This window comes from Aythya ferina (genome assembly GCF_964211825.1).
Source record: "Aythya ferina genome assembly, chromosome: 1".
NCBI classification, from domain to species: domain Eukaryota; kingdom Metazoa; phylum Chordata; class Aves; order Anseriformes; family Anatidae; genus Aythya; species Aythya ferina.
Genome location: NC_140296.1, coordinates 107,721,635 through 107,739,462, shown reverse-complemented (window position 1 = coordinate 107,739,462; position 17,828 = coordinate 107,721,635). Strand labels below are relative to the sequence as shown.

At 43.0% G+C, this 17,828-nt stretch overlaps 1 protein-coding gene and 1 long non-coding RNA gene across 10 annotated transcripts in view; both read left to right on the top strand.

The window, feature by feature from the left end:
- LOC311420745 (uncharacterized protein) overlaps positions 1–17,828 on the top strand; it is a 154,216-nt gene that overhangs the window by 16,103 nt on the left and 120,285 nt on the right. Inside the window, exon 2 of one of the 9 annotated variants that reach the window (XR_014684529.1) lies at positions 9,241–9,359. The exons of the other annotated variants lie outside the window; for them this stretch is intronic. The gene's annotated coding sequence lies outside the window, so the exon portion shown is untranslated. The remainder of the gene's footprint in view (positions 1–9,240; positions 9,360–17,828) is intronic. 9 annotated transcript variants of the gene reach the window in all.
- On the top strand, positions 221–3,295 carry LOC311430283. Its single transcript, XR_014688661.1, has 3 exons — positions 221–317; positions 956–1,192; positions 2,212–3,295. It is a non-coding gene; the product is annotated as an uncharacterized lncRNA (long non-coding RNA).

Here is a 17,828-nt window from a genome sequence, read left to right as displayed (position 1 = left end):
TGCAGAGGGGCAGTGTTTGGGGGCCCACTCGGCAGCTTCCTAGCTCCTGTGTCTCCATGGGCAAGATAGGCAGTCTGCTGATCCTCAGCCATCTGGCAGCTACGTGGCAGGAGCTCAACCACCCGCAGCTGGGTGGAGGAAAATCTGTTAGTAACTCAAAGGTGCTGTGGTACCTCCCTGTAGGTCGTATAAATGGCTTGAAAGAATATGTCCCTAAATTAATTTATTTGCTGCAAGTCATTGCACCAGCCACCAGCTACAGGAGTGGCTTTATGAAAAGCTGTAATGGCAATCAAATCCAGCATGTACTGGGAAAGGTGACCTATGCATAAGTCTTTAATTTTAATTCTTTTTTCAGTTTGTGGTAATGTATTTATTTATTACAAGGGATGCTAGCAGTACAGTGAAACAAAATGAATTCTATTTCTAATATATCTTCAGAGTCCCAGTAGGGTAGATTTTGAATCACAAAATAAAGAAAAGAAAGGATATGTATATATATAATATATAATGGTATACTCTGTTTTCCCCCCCTGTGGATGAGATTTGTGGTAGGAAAACAAATGCTAGCTTGCTGGAAAAAGTGACCAGCCATGCACTGGATAGCACCTATGCAACTGAGGGGGAAATAGCTTTCCTTTTAACTAAAACTTCCCCTTTTATTTGTGTTAAACATATGCATTAACTCAGTAGATTCTATGCAGCAGGTTATAAATTATATATGAAATAAAATAAAAAAGAATCCATGCACACTGCACACAGAGAATACAAAAAACTGTGCAATTACTGCTGAGCTTTTATGCTTGCTGTAATATCAACTCAGATGAAACCAAAAATCCTCGCCACCCTTTTTCTTCAAAAGTAAATGGGGCATGGCTTTTTTGTTGTTGTTTTTCCCCAGTCCAAGAGGCTGCTTTGTTTTTCTAAAATACAATTTATCATTGCACGTTTTCAGAAAGGCAATTAAAAGCTGAAGGCAGAAGCTTTTTTCAGCGCCAGGGGTTCAAGTGACCTGAATTCTGTTCCTGTCATATGACCAGTCATATGCCACCTATCCGTGGGGTATACGACTTCATGTCTGTTTTATCTTGAAAAAGTCTGCAGGCTCTCTGTCTTTTTTGCTTTTTGGTGTGTGTCATCCATCACAGTGGCGGTAGCAGTCCTCTGGAGATGCTTGTTCACCACCTTGCAGGTAAGAATGGTGAGATACAGTCCTCAAATAAAATATTTCAATGGGAAGGTGTTAACTTGAAAAGAGTCTGTAAAACCAGTTGTTTATTTCAGCTCAGGAAATGGCAGTGACTGTTCACTTCAGAATCAGGATGTTTTTTTCCTCAGTGTTAGACCTGCATTCATGTAGTTAGTGGCAGCGCAGTCAGTGGGTGCAGGTTTCCCTGCTTCCTTCTTCTGTACCTGCAGACCTCTGGCTTCACAGGCAGCATTCCTGATCTGGAGGGCAGAACCCAGCATGCTGACACTTGACTGCTGTGCAGTCTTGGTGACTATTAGGCTGCCTTCAGCTTTGGCTATTGAATTGTGAGTTTTTTTTTTGAAAGGCTTGTTATCAAAAGGAATGCAAAGATAGTAGAGGTTGGGTGGCAAAGCTCTGGGACAGATGCATATCTCCCAGGCAAAGAAATGCTGTTGCTAAGTTTAACAGCTGTGACCAAGGTGACAGGATTTTAGAGGAAGAGCAATGAGGTATTTCTGAGGTATTTCTATAAACAGAAGCTTTTATATAGTAGGGTTGGGGGCAGGGAAAAACGTTTCAGAACATTTTGTTTGATAATGTCTTGGTCAAAGTAGCTGTTGAGAGATACCTAACATCATATAGCTGCGTGCCAAATGCCGTGTGATGAATGTGACCTTATTGACTTGCATTCTGCATCCCAGTTTCAAAAGGCAGCAATTGCAGAAAGGGACTGTGGCCATAATCTCAGAGATCCAATGGAAATGATTTATTTATAAGGCCAGATACCCTGCCTTACCATCTGGCATTTAACTGAATACACTGAGTACAGTCAAGATTGATCTGTGTTCAAAAGAATTTTGTATAGTGGGAGGGCTGGGAAACAGGCAAAGTCTGCAGCACAGAAGTTGAGCACAGAGCTAGGAACCTCCTTGTTAAGAGGCTCGCTGAATGGAAGGCAAAGTAGGTAGAAAGTGGTTTACACTTACTGCTACAAAGGGTTTTGTTTGTTGCTTTTACAGCCTTTCTCCTCAGAGCTCCCTCAAGGAAGCTGAGCAAGAAATGGCACTTCTTATGGCTGCCAGGAGGTTCAGTTGCAGACCTGAGAACTTGCAAGTGAGGGAGCTCTTTGTTGATTAACATTCCTTCTTGACCCTCCTCACATGGCATGAAACTGTGGTGCAGTTCTCTAAATCCCCTTCTCAGCTATCCAGTATCAGTTCCTTTTCCACAGTGCCAGTGTTTGTCAAAGCAGCATATATCTGCCTCAGATTCCCCCCAAAATTAACAGCCCTGGTCATTCCCTTCTCTGCCTTAGTTCTCAACATTTGTTCTGCCACCTGCAATAAAAGTATTTTTTCCTTCCCTTTCTTTATGGACAGACTATGCTGTAGTACCTAGGGGAGTCTTTCCATTTCTCCCAGAGAAATAAACTGGACCAGCCTGAGTATAAACAAAAAATGAAGTTAAAGAAAGAAATAATATCAGAAAGATGTATATGCTACTGTAGGTTACACAGAGACTAGATTTGGAGAGAGGGAAGTATAATTTCATGGGAGTGTAAAAGGATATCAGAGAAATTCACTCAAGTGCCAAGTAGAAGAATAAATATTTTCAAAGACCCCAAGTCTGACTACACCAAAGCTCGAATTATATTAGGTTTCTTACCCTTTATTGTTCATTCCTTCTCCATGCCGGGGTTTGTGGCTGTAAGGCCATTGGACTGTGATTCACATTCAGTGAAGGCAATATTGTGTTGCAGGAAAACAATAACCATATGGTGAACTGAAAATGAATATAATATTGATTTTACTGATACGTTGATCAGTCTCCAATTGTGACAGTTCATAGTCACCATATGATTTGACCTTGTATTAGGAATTTTTGGCAGAAGCTAACATGCTGAGAATCCTTATTTGGATATTACATATTGAAAATGCTGAATAATACTAAAGATATTAGTTGCTGGGGTTAGCCTAATTAAATGTAAAACATTATTTGCATAGATTTTTAGTTGTTTGTTCACTATTGTAGTGCTTTGATTGTAGCTGTTGTCATGTGTAAGCAAAATCTGGTGAGTACGAAAATAAGAAGAGGAACAGACTGGTCACGTTATCATGTCATATCTATGAGGTTTAGCAGGAATACAGTGTGAATCACAGACATAAACAGTGTGGACTTTGCAATGTACAAAGCTATTCCAGTCCCAAATTACCATTGGTAGCTACAAGCCAGAGATCAGCTGGAGATCAACTGTCTTCTCTTTGCCTTAATTTTTTCATATTGCAGAGTCTTTTCTCTCTAAAGATTTTCCGAGTTGGAATACCTATTTCAGAATTTGGGAAGCAGAAATGTATGCATCAAAACTACTGATAAAACACAGAGTGGCACAACTGCCGTTATGTCCAAAAAGATAAATGCTCTCTTCCTCAAACAGAGGAGCCACTTCCGAGCTGCCTAGAGGGAATAGCCACTTCTGTGTGCTAACATCTGAACCATGCCTGAGCTCTGCTGGGAAGAAGCTTTGCTGCGCTGGGCCACCAGGTACTAGTAACTTAATAGCATGGACGGGTATTTGCTGGGGTAGAGGTCCCTGCCCTAGCAGCAGTCTGCTTACTGACATAGATCGGCTTTCCTGCTTAGAGGTGCTCAGGGGACAGGCCTGACTATTAAAACTCTGTGTGGATGAACATTTCTTGATGCCTACAGTAGGATATCATGCCTCTGTATGAATATCTGTATCAAAATTTATCTGGAATTCGTTGGCGGTACTAGACCAGAGAAGTCATCAGCTCAAACCTGCTCGAAAAGCTCTGAGTGGTAAGGTACCTTCTCACCTTGCATTCCTAAGAGATGGGCGTGATGTAGCAGGGCTGTGCCACACCTTTCACATCCCTCACATCTCCACAAGTCCTCTGTACTAGACTGGCAGATAAAGCAGGCACTAGCTCTTCTGGCTTTATGCTAACAGGCAGTGTGGTTTTCCCTGCTGGGTAACCAAATAGCGCCTTGGGCTGGAGAATAACAGAGTATCTGGCTTTTTTGCTTACCCCCAATTCTTCACAGCAAGTGTCTGTGAAATAATGGAAAGTATTATGGAGCAATTTGATTTCATGATTTGTTCATACTGATGGCAAAGCGTTCCCTAATTATATAATAAACATCTGTTCTGCTTGATTAAGAATCCTCAGAACAGACCGTTTCAGAGAGTCTTCTTCCACTTGTTTAACCAATACAAACATCTTAATCTAGTGTTTTTTAGTGGTCCCCGCAATGCGTGCTGACCTTCATTTGGCAAAACTGAAATGACAGCTAGGAAAATAAATTATTGAAAAGAAAAGGTACTTTATAAAGCCTTTAAACTATCCATTGAGCTGAAGCACAATAGCTCAGTAAGAGGATTTAGAGGCTACCATGTAGTCTTATGGAAAATTCTTATGCTTTTGAAAAACTCCGATTCGATCTGTGTACTTCCCTGAGATCAGTAACCATAGCTAGAATGGCAGCAAGTTTCTAGCTCTAAATGCCCCAAAAGGAGAAGGGGTCAATTCTTTGAGTTTTGGGCTTTCTTCTTTCAAAGACTGGAGCTGTGAGAGGAAGAAAAAGAAAATACAGGAACTGTTTACAACATTGAAATGCAGCACACACTGTTAGATCAATGCACTGCAATGTTAGGGTTCTTTTATATGGAAGCCTACAACAGCCCTGCTAGGATGCGTTACTGATGCAGCAGGGTTGGGGTATTTATTCTTTTATGTGCTTCACCAGGAAAGTCCTAAGTGTCATGCAAGCAAAGGGCAATCAATAACTCATCAGACGTAATGTAAAATGGAAGTAATGTTCAATCAATTAGCTACCATAATCATTACATGAAAGTACTAATTTGAAATAAAAATGGTTGAGGTGATTAAGCAGCCTTTTAAAAGCACTTGAGGTGGGGAACTACTCTGTTTTAACAGGTGGCATATTCTGACAAGAAACTCCTGTCAGTATTTGCCAGAGATGCATGGCTTCAGATATTAAGCTGGTTTATGTCTGCAAATACTTTCTCAGTATATCAGCTCTCGCATATTGAGTTCATTTCAATACCAGAATGAAGAATTTGTCATCTTCATGTATACACGCCTGGGGTTCCTGAATCTGTTTCTGACATACCTACATGTATTAGAAACACAAGGAAGGTAGAAAGCATAGTAAGATCTATTCCTTAAAAATAATTCTTATTCTGTATATTAGCATCAATTTGCAGTGTGCTTAGCTTGTAAAATACCTGTGTGAATCATTTGAAGTTTTTTTGTTTGTTTGTTTGTTACAATTGAGGGATATATTAGTCTTTTTCCTTTTCTGTTAAGCATCACAACTGAGGGATTTTAAATATACCAACCAGTTTAACTCATTTTGTTGTTGTCCCCACCCCTTTTCTTTTGAAGAAAGATCTCATAGAATCTCTACAACAAAGAGTAGAATTTGAGCACAGTTTACTTTGTCTTTTGGACAGATTCTGGCCAAATGCTATTTTCAGTTATCATGATCTAAATCTGGGATAACACAAAGATTTTTATTGCTTCTGTATAGCGATGTTTACTGAAAAGTTATTACAGTTGCTCGAAAATGTTCTGTCCAAATGTTTAGCAGAAAATTAACAATTTTCAAAGTCTGGGGTTTGAGGTGCCTTTTTTTCCATAGTAACTCTTTTGTGAGTAGCTTTGATACTTATTATCAAAAATGTACAATGATAAAATAAAATAAAAATGATATTTTGCTTTTACGTTAAAATGCTTTAGTTTATTTGAGCTGCCATAAAGACCTGTGACAGCCACAAGACAGTTGCCTTGTATGCCTCACCTTCTAACACAAATTAGTTGCTGAACTTGATACACTTGAGGGAAACAAAATAAACAAACAAACCAGCATCCTCCCTCCCTCAGAAATACCAGTTATACCTCTGGTGTGAGTAAGAATGCTGATGTAGTCAGGATAGGGTAGTGAACAGGTCACGGCATTTCCAGGACCCATAATTTGGGAAGTGTTTGCACGCTTGCTGTTTACAACTAGAAATCACATGACAAAATGCAGCTCCTTTGGTCATGTTGCAAATGGTACCTCAGGCCAGCCAAGTCCACCATCAATGGGAAGTTTCTGTCAAATATTACCTTGCAATTTCCATTTCTAATTAAGTTCATGATTTACTGCTGCTACACTGCCATTAATGTAATTACATTTCGGTGTACAAGAATTATGGTAAATAGCAAGCATGGAAGGGCACAAATCCCATCCCTGTTAGGGAGCATTATTGGAGGTCCGCAGTGATGTTGCACCATTGTGGGCAGTTTCTCTCTCAAGACAGATAACAAGGATGAGATTTAAACTCCAGGTCAGCAATTCAGGAGGTCCTCAAGGTGTTGTGTTGGAAGGGGAGAGAACTAGGTCCCAGTTTGTAGTTAGCAGAGAGGAAATGGAAGGCAGTAGTAATCACCACTGTCGACTTTTCTTTTTCTGACTGAACACCCGTGTTGTCCACATGGAAGCAAACCCAGAGGAGACTGGGAGCATCTCTGCACCTTGGGAATAGCAGCTGCTTAAAGGACATTGCTAGGACGTGAGTGAGAGCTGCCTACCCCTAGGGCAGCCAGGGCATCAAACGGAAACCTTTCACTTGTTCAGTGAAGGCTGTACTAGGTAAGATGTCAAGACAAATCTTGGTCCCTGACAGCGTGTACATAGGTGCCTCTTATCTGAGGTGTCTGTTTTGTCTGATGGACTGCAGAAGGAGCCAATATCCTACAATATTACTAGGGTTGGATAGCTTTCTAAAAGGTCTCATGCTTCTCAGCCAGAAAATACGTTTTCCTGTGTTATGCAGAAAGGAAGATTGAATAACTGCAATGATCTTAAAAGGTACTTAAAAAAAAAAAAAAAATTATCTTGTATTGAAGGAGGCGGAGGGTTTTTCAGAGGGGCTATCAAAATAGAAGCCTTCTTCCATGTATTTATTACTGCAGAGAAAAGAAGGTGTCAAATAGCCAGGAAGCTCTGATAACTGTATTTTATTTTTAGAAGCTAGCATCCGAACTATTATTTCTACTTCTTTCCTCCCCCCCCCCCCAACCCCACCCCCACCCCTCCAGGCTTAAAGACATACTTTTGCCCAGTGAACCTTCCTTTCTCAGGCTGTCTTTCCTGGAACACTGCATATCCCAGAATGTAGATTTGTCTTATATTTATGTAAAAAGGGCAGGGTATGATGTGTGGGCATATGGCTACTGTTTCATATATGGAATATTACCCTCAACAGCGTTAACATTCCAGCTGCAAAGATCATTCATGCATATGCATAGTCCTCCAGGAACAGTAAAGGTAGGATTATTGTGTGTGTCTGAAAGTCTTAATTAAGAGATTTCAGCAGGGCGAATGGTAGGTAAAACTTATTACAAGCATCACTTCAGTAGTACATCTGTGAAAAGCTAGGTTATGCAGGAGGTGGACTGTATAATTACAATGGTCTAAAGACTTATGAAAAATGTTATCCAGTATTTATTGAATAGAGATACATAACTTGCATTTTTTGTGCAAGGTGAATAAAGAGCTGTATTTGGACTTCAACCTGCCTGATGAATATGGACTTTTTATTCTTCTGATACACATGAATGAATGGAGTCAACAGCAGAAAATGTGAGTTTTTTTTAACAGGAGAAGTGCAGGAAGGCATTTAATTAAATTAAAGCTCAGAAAATGTTAAACCTTCGAAAAGAAATACTTTTTCTAGGCTCCATGTAACTTGTTTTCATCACTTCTTGAATACGTTTTGTATATAGGTGTATAACTAAGCTATGGCACAAAGCTAATCAAAAGATGCATGTTATCTACTTTGCAGTATGTGCTAACTTCAGTAACTTCTCAAGTGCTTGCAAACTCCTCACTGGAAGATTATCTTGCCATCTGCAGATTGGTAAAAGAAATTGAGAACTGGCAAGTTCATTCCAACCATTGTTGTGGTGGTTTGTGACACTACACTTTGCTCTGTTTCTTCTGATCACCCTGTGGTGGTGTTAAAGAGTGTCTGCAGAACCACCACTGGGAAGCCTACTCTGTGCTTGGGGAATTGTGGTGGCACTTATAGCCTGCAAAGGGCTGATCATAATTAGGGTCCTGTGGTGTTGCTGCTGATGCAGGCAAGTTTGGGGCAGCCTTCAGAGGGCAGAAGTACTTGAACAAGACCAGAATTTTTCTTAGTGCAAACCTTGCCTGGCATGTTCCTGTTCTGTTTGTTGTTTTTTTTCCTTGCTGTGACTTTTTTTTTGTGTGTGGTTTATGTTACATCTTCCTAGATTATCCCTATGGGTTAAGCATTCCTATACATGCTGAAAGCATCAGGTCTTCTGTTGCTTGTACCTATAGCAAAGGAATAGCAAGAAACAAAGTATCCTGGTTCCCTCTCTTTGTGCAGAAAATGGGGAAAACTGTCACTCATTGCAGAGCTGGTCATGCTTGTCCAATTTAGCATGCTGTGCGCTCCTCTGCTCTCATACAGTAACCGTGTAGATTTGCTTTGTTTCTGTGCTTCAGTTCCTGAAGATGGGCACCCAGTGCCATATCTTACTACAGCAGCATACTCTATCTACTAGCACAAGGGGCATGACACTTAGATGAGGTTTTGATTCATGCCAATCTCCGGTTAAGTTCAGTTGTTTCTTGCATAGCCAGTGCTTCTAAGGTGAGTCCTGTGGCCTTTGTTTTGGTGTTTCTCCACACAGGTACCGACTACCCTCTGCCTACCTTCCTTCCTCAAAGGGATTATAAGTTGAAGCAAGTCGTAAAAGACATTGCAACAGGAGCAGCAAGATGGGCAAGGTCCATTTCTCTAGTTCTGCCTGAGCCAGGCAGAGAAGACCTGTCTGCCAGATGGGCTATCAGAAGGACTAATAGACCTCACCTCTTAGCTACCAAGGGTTGCCAGCCACCAAGGGCTATAGTTGTGTCCTGAAGGTTGTTACCTTACTGCTTACGAGACTAGTTCTGTATTCTTATCTATTTCACTCCCTTTTGTGAAGATGATGCATCTGTGGTGATGGGAAGCCTGCACTTGTGTGGACAAGCTGGATGTTTCATTGCCTGGCTCTTCATATGAGACTCTTGAACTGGAAGCCCAAATTCTCCTCCTCTACTTCTGGTAGGTACTGATTTTTCTTTCTCTTACCTCTCTTCCCTACTCAGCAATCAAAGGTGTTATTTTCTAATGAAGGTCCTGCCAAGAACCTTTCCAAACATCACATTCCAGAGACAGAAGTACTTCTCCAGTATATGTCCTACACATTATTCATATTTGTGCTTTGACTCCTATTTCAGTGCTTTGTGCAGATGATCCAAGAGCATATGAACTTTATATGAGGGTACTGGATATGGGACAGACTATGCAGATAGCTATGGGATATGTATTTATAGATTCACGGTGCATACATGTATGTGAGGGTGTTCTCCCATACACACTGGAAGGCTTTCCCACCACCTAAAGGTTTTCTACCTTAACAACGCAAGTGAAGATGGCTCTGCCTGCTGCATCTCCCTTTGGGCAGTGCAGACCCCTCTGGAACTGTCCCAGAGAGCATGGGCAGGGAGGTTGCAACAACGTCCGCTTCTGAGTACACTGCTTATGACTCTTTCATGCAGGTATTTGTGCACCTCTTTACTGCAGATCAGCTTCCTTTCAGTAAAGGTGGTCTGAAATGTTTTTCACCTTTGAAACAGTTTTCCTATTCTTCTTCTAGCATGTTTTTAGAGATCTCTACTTAGAGATGCTCTGGTTGTTGCTTTGCCTTATTTTAATGAAATGGTATTCCACATGTAGCAGTACACAGCTGATTGCTACATTTATCTAGGCTTCGTATTTGTAGCGGCCTGTTGACGCACCCAGGAGTTCCAAGTATCATGTATTTGTGAAAGCATTAGGTCAAGATAAATTGTTTTGAAATGCTGTACAAATAATGATCCTGAAAAGTGTATTTCTCTGGGTTTATCTGTGCGTGTGACAGCTGTGCTAAAATAATCTGAGAGTAGTCCTCCGAGTGAAGTTACTGCTCTCAACATTCCTGACAAACAAAACAATTTCTTTCTTTAGTAGCACATACTCCTGTTTTATTGTGTCTCATTCTTGGCAGCAGGAATGGGTTTTGAGGGCATGACACCTCAATGAGATCCTGTAGCGCATATGACATTGTGACAAATGGCTACATTGCTGCATAGAATATGACAGAGACAGTGGCACCGTTCCATGGCCAGCACTGCATTAAGAAATAAAAATAAAATCTTTTGCTGGAAGCTAACAGCAAAGTCTTCAGGGAGAGACCTAGAAATCTTCAGGGGAGCTCTCAATTTTTGAAAGTCATATGCAGGTCTTTCCATGCCACCCTGCTTGATCCAACGTTAAGAGGAAATTTCAGTTTCTGCATAAAACATTTTTCTTTATGGTGGTACTGTTGATTTTAGGTTGCCCGTTATAAGTGTAACAAAGAGGAGCATTACTGATGATGTCAGAAAACAAGAGTCTGTGCTGACATTTGTGGCATATCACCGCCAATAGGCATATATAAAGATTTACTGTTTATAGCAGTGTTAAGCTATGATGCTGTGCCTCCAACTCATGGGAGCTATATATTTTATTCTTTAATGCTCATTAGTGTTGTAGGAGGCTCAGATTTTAAAAGGGTTTGCCTAGGTAGGTTGTCAGTTGGTGATGAATGTAATTGGTTCAGTGAATCTTTCTGACAGCTCACAATCATAATTACTTTCAGAACATCAACAGAAGAGCTGTAATACATGGTTCATAGCATTTAGATGGTGGTTTGTGCACTGGTGGGGTTTGTTTTGCAGGTACATCTACCACACCAAAGTAGTTTTCTGTTTTCTCACATTCTGTGGCATTCTAGCTCTGTTCATATTACTTGTTCCCAAAGATAGAGAAATCACAAAGATTACATGAATATTCCTAATATCTACAGTTTGCTGAAAACAGAATCACAGAATCATAGAATCACTGAATGGTTTGGGTTGGAAGGGACCTTAAGGATCATCCAGTTCTAATCCCCTGCCGTGGGCAGGGACACCTCCCACCAGACCAAGTTGCCTGAGACCCAATCCAGCCTGGCCATGAACATCTCCAGGGATGGGGCATCCACAGCTTCTCTGGGCAACCTGTGCCAGTGCCTCACCACCCTCTGAGTGAAGAATTTCTTCCTTATATCTAATCTAAACTTCCTTTCCTGTAGGTCACAGCCATTACTCCTTATCCTGTCACTACCCTCCCTGACAAAGACTCCCTCCCCAGCTTTCCTATAAGCCCCCTTTAGGTACTGGAAGGCTGCTATAAGGTCTCCCTGGAGCCTTCTCTTCACCAGGCCGAACAACCCCAACTCCCTCAGCCTCTCCCCATAGGAGAGGTGCTCTAGCCCTCTGATCATCCTTGTGGCCCTCCTTTGAACCTGCTCCAACAGATCCATGTCCTTCTTGTGCTGGGGCCCCAGAGCTGAACGCCAGGTGGGGTCTCACAAGAGCAGAGCAGAGAGGGAGAATCACCTGCATTGACCTGCTGGCCATGCTTCTTTTGATGCAGCACAGGATACAGCTGGCTTTCTGGGTTGCAAGCACACAGTGCTGGCTCATGTTGAGCTTCTCATCAACAGACAGCCCCAGGTCTCTTTCTTCAGGGCTGCTCTCAAGCTGTTTTCTGCCCAGATCATATCTGGGCTTGGGATTGCCCCAACCCAGGTGCAGGATCTTGCACTTGGCCGTACTAAACCTCATGAGGTTCGCACAGGCCCACCCCTCAGGCCTGTCCAGGTCCCTCTGGATGGCATCCCTTCCCTCCAGCTTGTCAACCTCACCATACAGCTTAGTGTCATCGGTAAACTTGCTGAGGGTGCACTTAATTTAACTGTCCCTAGCATTGACACAGATGTTAAATAGTGCTGGTCCCAATATTGTCCCTCATGAGGAGCATCACTCATTACTGATTTCCAACTGTACATTGAGCGATTAACTGCAACTCTTTCCATGCGACCATCCGGACAATCCAGTGAAACTCAGGAAGTTCAAGAAGGGAAAATGCAAAGTCTTGCATCTCTGGAGAACCAACCCAGGCGCCAGTATGGGTTGGGGGCTGACCAGCTGGAAAGCACTTTTGCAGAAAAGAACCCAAAGAGAAGGTACGAAGACAACAGAGCCAACCTATTTTCAGTGTGCCCAGTGACATGATAAGAAGCAATGGATACAAACAGAAACACTGAGATACTGTATCCAAAATGTAAGGAACCAGATATATTACTGTGAGGGTTATTGAGCAATGGCACAGGTTTTCCAGAGGGGGTGTGGTGTCCTTGAAAATGGTCAGAGGCCATCTGCACATGGTCCTATGCAGCCTGCTTTAGGAGGCCCTATTTAAGCAGGGGGGATGGAAAAAGTGACCTCCAGAGGTCCCTTCCAAACTCAGCCAGTCATTTCAGGAAAATAATTCCCAATTCTGTGACAGCGGTGCACTCAGCACCCTGTGCCCATGTTCCCCCCCAAAGTGCTGCACAGACACGGTCAGAGCGTTTGTTCACATAGGCTGTTTATTGGTGTCAATATATAGGATGAAGCTCCCTGACAGAATGGACTCTCTCCAAGAGTTTGGGTGCTCACTGCCTGGAAGAAGTTGAGCAGTCCAGCTGTTCGGGAGGCTGGGGACAACAACATCCCTCTCCTCAGGTACCTTCTCGTTGCCTTCCCTCTCGAGGAAGCGGTTGAGGTGTTTCCTCTCCAGGCAGCAGCAGAGGCACCGCAGGAGGTCATCCAGGCGCAGGGGGCAATCTTTCCTTTGCCAGGCTTGCCAGGGCTGTGGCTGTCAGCTGGTGAATCACAGCCGTCTTCAGGGTGTGGGGGGAAAAGCCTTTGCTCACCAGCATACGGGCGCGGGGCTGCAGCTGTTTGAGGTGGAAGCTGTGGGGTCAGGCATGCCTGGCCGTGTGCCCGACAGACTGCATCTCTGCCACAGCACAGCTCTTTGGCGGCGCCGTGCTGCTGGTGAAGCTGGCCGCGGCTACTCCAGGCTCAGGAAGGAGTCCGAGTCGTCTAACCGCACCCCAAGCGTGATCTCAATGGAGAGGGTGCTCTGGGAGGCGTTGGCCAGCCTGATCTTGCAGGAGCTGCGGGAGGGCAGCACCGTCAGGCAGCAGTGGCGCAACTGCGGCAGAAGCTCCCAGGCTGCTTTCACGAAGGCCTGGAACCAGTGAGTGGTTTCCTCCACATCCAGGTAGGAGCCGGTGCAGAGGGTGCGCAGCAGGCTGGGCTCCTGTCTTCTCCTCAGCTCGTGCTCGGGGTGGTGGAGGAAGCACAGCATGTCCCCCACCAGCCACTCCCTCGCTCAGGCGCACTCCAGCTCCATGCACAGGCCGGGCTTCCTCGCTGGCGTCTGCCCCTCGGCGCCCAGCTCCAGGTGGAAGGCGTGCCCGGGGGGAGGCCTCAGGGGCACGAGCAGGCGGTAGAGGACATTGTCCTGCCGGGTACTCCCGTCTTCGGAGAAGCAGCCCACGCTGATGGCTGGCTGCAGCCGTGGCTTGCAGAGAGATTCCCCGGAGAGTCTTTGGCAGGCACCAGGAAGCTTGTCCACCAGCTCCTCCACCACCTTGCACTTGTTGGCCATGTACAGTGCCGGCCACTGGGTGCGATCGGCCCAAACCCTGCCCAGATCCCAGGTGTCATCGGTGTGGCTGCCGTCTTCTACACCATCCTTCTTCTCCTTCTCCTTCTTCCCTGGGTAGCTGCCCTGCTTGCTTCTGCTGCGGAGCCCAAGTCCATTTCCTGAGCCACTGGCAGAGCCCGAAGAGCAGGACAAGGAGGTCAATAAGGGTCCAGAGCTGCCACTGCTGCAAGGCAGTGAAGAGCAGGGCTCCCAGGGCCACCCCGCTCTGCTCCTGGCTCCTCTCCTCCATCTCATGCAGCAGCCGAGCCATGCCTTCAATCAGCTGCTCCGCATGCTGCTGCATTCGCTCATTTTCATCCACATCCACATGATCATCCAGGAACCACAGCTTCTGGGCAATGCCCAGCACAGCCAGGGCGAGGAAGATCAGCCGAGCCATGGCTTGCAGGAGGTGCAAACTGCACACACCGACAGCCAAGGCCAAAGTGTGGTGGCGCTGCTGCTGCTGGCCCTGATGACAGCTCCCCCGCTGTGACTCATCCTCTGTGCTGTCACAGGCACCACAGCCGCATCACACCAATCCGTTTCCCTCTGCATCTTCTTCTGCTCTCCTCTCTCCCAAAACGTTGAAGAGAACTAGCCCTAAAACGGAGCCTTGGTGGATCCCACTGATAAGTGACCATCAGCATGATGTATTCTCACTTTCCATAACCTTTTTAACATGACTGTTCAGGAAATTGCTCACCCATTTTACTATGTTCTTTGCTATCTCTATTCTGGATGTTCTGTCCAGATGGATTCTGAGAGAAGCAGTATGGATTTTTTTTCAGAAATCCAAAAATGATTACATCAATTGGAGAGATGGGCCAGGTGACCTCCTGAGGTCCCTTCCAACCTTAAGCTGTCTTTGGTTCTGTGAAGTAGCTTGTTGGGGCCTCTAGAGGGGAAATGATTAGGAAAATAAGATTGGATTCATCATTTTGATACCTTATTTTTGTTTTATAAGTACAAGGTTATCTTCCTTAAAACATCTCTGTGCTTTTTTGTTGTTGGTGGTGGTGGTTTGTTGTTTTTTTTGTTATGCTGTTGTATGTCTCCAAGTTAACGTTAGGGCTCAGTGGTACTTGGGCTGTGTTCACAGACTCAGATGGCTCACAAAGCATAAAAACGGTAGATGTAAAGAGATAAGGTTTGTTGCTTTTTCTCCAGTATTTGTTGTTGGTGTGTTTTTTTTTTTTTCCTGGAGTTTGTTGACTGAAACATGCCAAGGTATATGGATTGTGTCTGTTGTCCCCCAGTTATTCTATAAAATGTTATTTTTAAAATTTGGAAAGTGATGCAATTTCATGGATGCTGAAATATCTGTTCATTCATTACCCCCATTATTCCTTAGGTAGACATGACAACCACACAGATAGAATGCCTAACGCGGAATGCCTTCGGTGTACTTTGTACTGCCAGTCTTGAAGATCAAGACCAAAGGAATTCATTTATTGGTTATTTCTGTATTTATTACTTAGTATTATATGTATTTTATTGAACACAGAGTCTTGACTTGATAGAAGACGTTTCACAAATACTACAATGACAAGATCTTTGCTCTGTACTCAAGTATCCGAACATCATAACACTTCTCAAGGAATTTCTAGCTAGGCTGCTCTCCAGTTCTCTGTAAGGAAGTAGCTGCTTTGCATTCAGGAATATACAAGGTCATATCTGGTTTTCTGTAAAATTTCAGTTTCATGGATTATTGCTCTACACCAAGTTTTCGCCTTTGTTGTTGAATGAGCACAGTACCCTGTCATTTTATTTTGATTTGCCAATATTTTCTACTATTGAAAAAATGTACACATGTAACGTATCACTTCTACTGAGCTGATGTGATTTCACATCTGGAAATAGCATGTAAAATAATCAGTTGGTTTAATATGAACTAGAAAAGAAAATAATTCTTTGCTTTCATATAAGAGTGATTAAATCCAAATAGAATTTTGGACAAATAAGGACCGTTTTGTTGTGGAATTCCATTAAGAACCGAGGTGGCAGATGTGGGCTAGCTGAGCCGTTGGAGCACCAACCCTCAGAGCTACCCCTCTATTTTTCATTGGTCCCAGCACTTCGTGAAATGTGCACTTGTCTTGGATTCATGGACATCCTGTGGACCAGCAACAACTGCTCAGCATGCATGATCTGTTCTTCAGGAGTTGTGAACACCAGTTTATGAATACCATACCCCAGAACAGCCTGTTCAAAACCAACCTACCATGTCTTCAAAATAAAAGGAACAAAGGATGTCAAAAAGAAGGTGCATTGGGACAACAGAAACCACCCTCCGACTCTTAACGGCTGTAGTCTTGCCTAAAAGCAAAGTAGGACACAGAGAAAATACAAGACTCTATGAAAATGCTGGATATGTAACGGACACAAAATATTATAAGCAGTTTGCAGACCCTTCACAATAAGTTTGTTAGTTCTAGTCTGCTGAGTTTTGCATTGAGTCAGAGGCATGGCATATGACTTTTAATACTCAAAGCAACATGGTATTAAGAAGATAACAGTGCACAATGCTGACTTAAAAGGTATTTCAGTAGGGATAGCAGGCACCTGTGAGCAGATTTCTAAGTGGTATAATTTGTTGTGGCTCTAATGCATTTTAGCTCTGCTGATTTACATATGCCTAGAATCTAGTCTAATGGGAATTTCTTGATGCTCAGTGCTATCATTCTGACACCTGCCAAAATGTCAGTGTGAGAAGGGACCATAAAAATACTATTCCTTGATAGGAAGGGATTTATCTTTAAGGTCAGTCATCTGTGTTAGCCAGTTCTCATCTTACTAGAACTTTTAAATATCTGTTTCACCACCAGGATAAATGGCTGAGCATTAACTACTGCAAATGAATGCAAGACTATAGGAATTGAGTATAATCATACATTTTATTTCTTAATTTACCATTAGTATAGAACCAATCTTTTATTGAAGAAGACTGTGCCGGCAATTGAGTGCTATATATTTGACATGTGGAAGTAAAATCCGTATTCCTGAGAATGCAGTCCTATGATGATTTTTATCATCATTTAAAAATACCTCCAAATGAAAGCAATTCATTATTATCCTTATTTTATAGCTGAAGAGTGGGATGTTTAGAAAGGTGAATTTTTCAAGAAAGTCAGTGATGGGAAATAAAATCCTGTTAAAATTACAAGGATATTTTATGACAAATGCAATTTTATGTAAGGACAAAATTCCATCCCCTTCAGGGAGGCCAAAAATTTCCTTAGGAGTCTTCCATACAACCCACATATCTAGTTCAGCACTTCACTCACAAGTGTAGGTGTTCTCTGTCTTTTTCCTAGCATGGAGTACATCTTTTAATAATAATCGCATAAATTCTTTAGGACTGCAACCAGTGATTTCGTTAAAAACCAGGGTTAGAATTGAGTTAGCTTGTTAGCTGTAAGAATAGAAGACATTTAGACCACACAACCTCAGGGCTCCATAGCTGACCTCTGATTGATGAGTAGCTGTTTGAGAGAGTCTTTGCTGAAATTTACTGCTTTGCAGTTGCTTAACAACCTGTGGTTCAGGTATTCTGGAGGATTCCTGAGCAGTTCTTGATCTCTGCTCATGAATGTGTTTTTTTCCTGGTAAAGTGGTTGTTGACTGTGCCACAGGGATAATTTCCATGTACACTAGCTTGTTAGCATCCATAGTCACATAAGAAGGATGTACAAATGTTCAGCTGTAGATAGTCCTAAACTTCAGTGTCTGTACAAGGTAAGACCTGGAAAAGGTGAGACAGTTTAGTCAGCATGACTGACAATGAAGGCAATGTACTTTTTACATTTTTCAAATGAGTTTGCCAGTCCTTGCAACATCTTCACACGATGAGGAAGGCTTTCATGGAAATGTAGAGGGTAGCCTTGGAGGTATATATTTAAAGGACTTCTCCCAGCCATCAAGGCA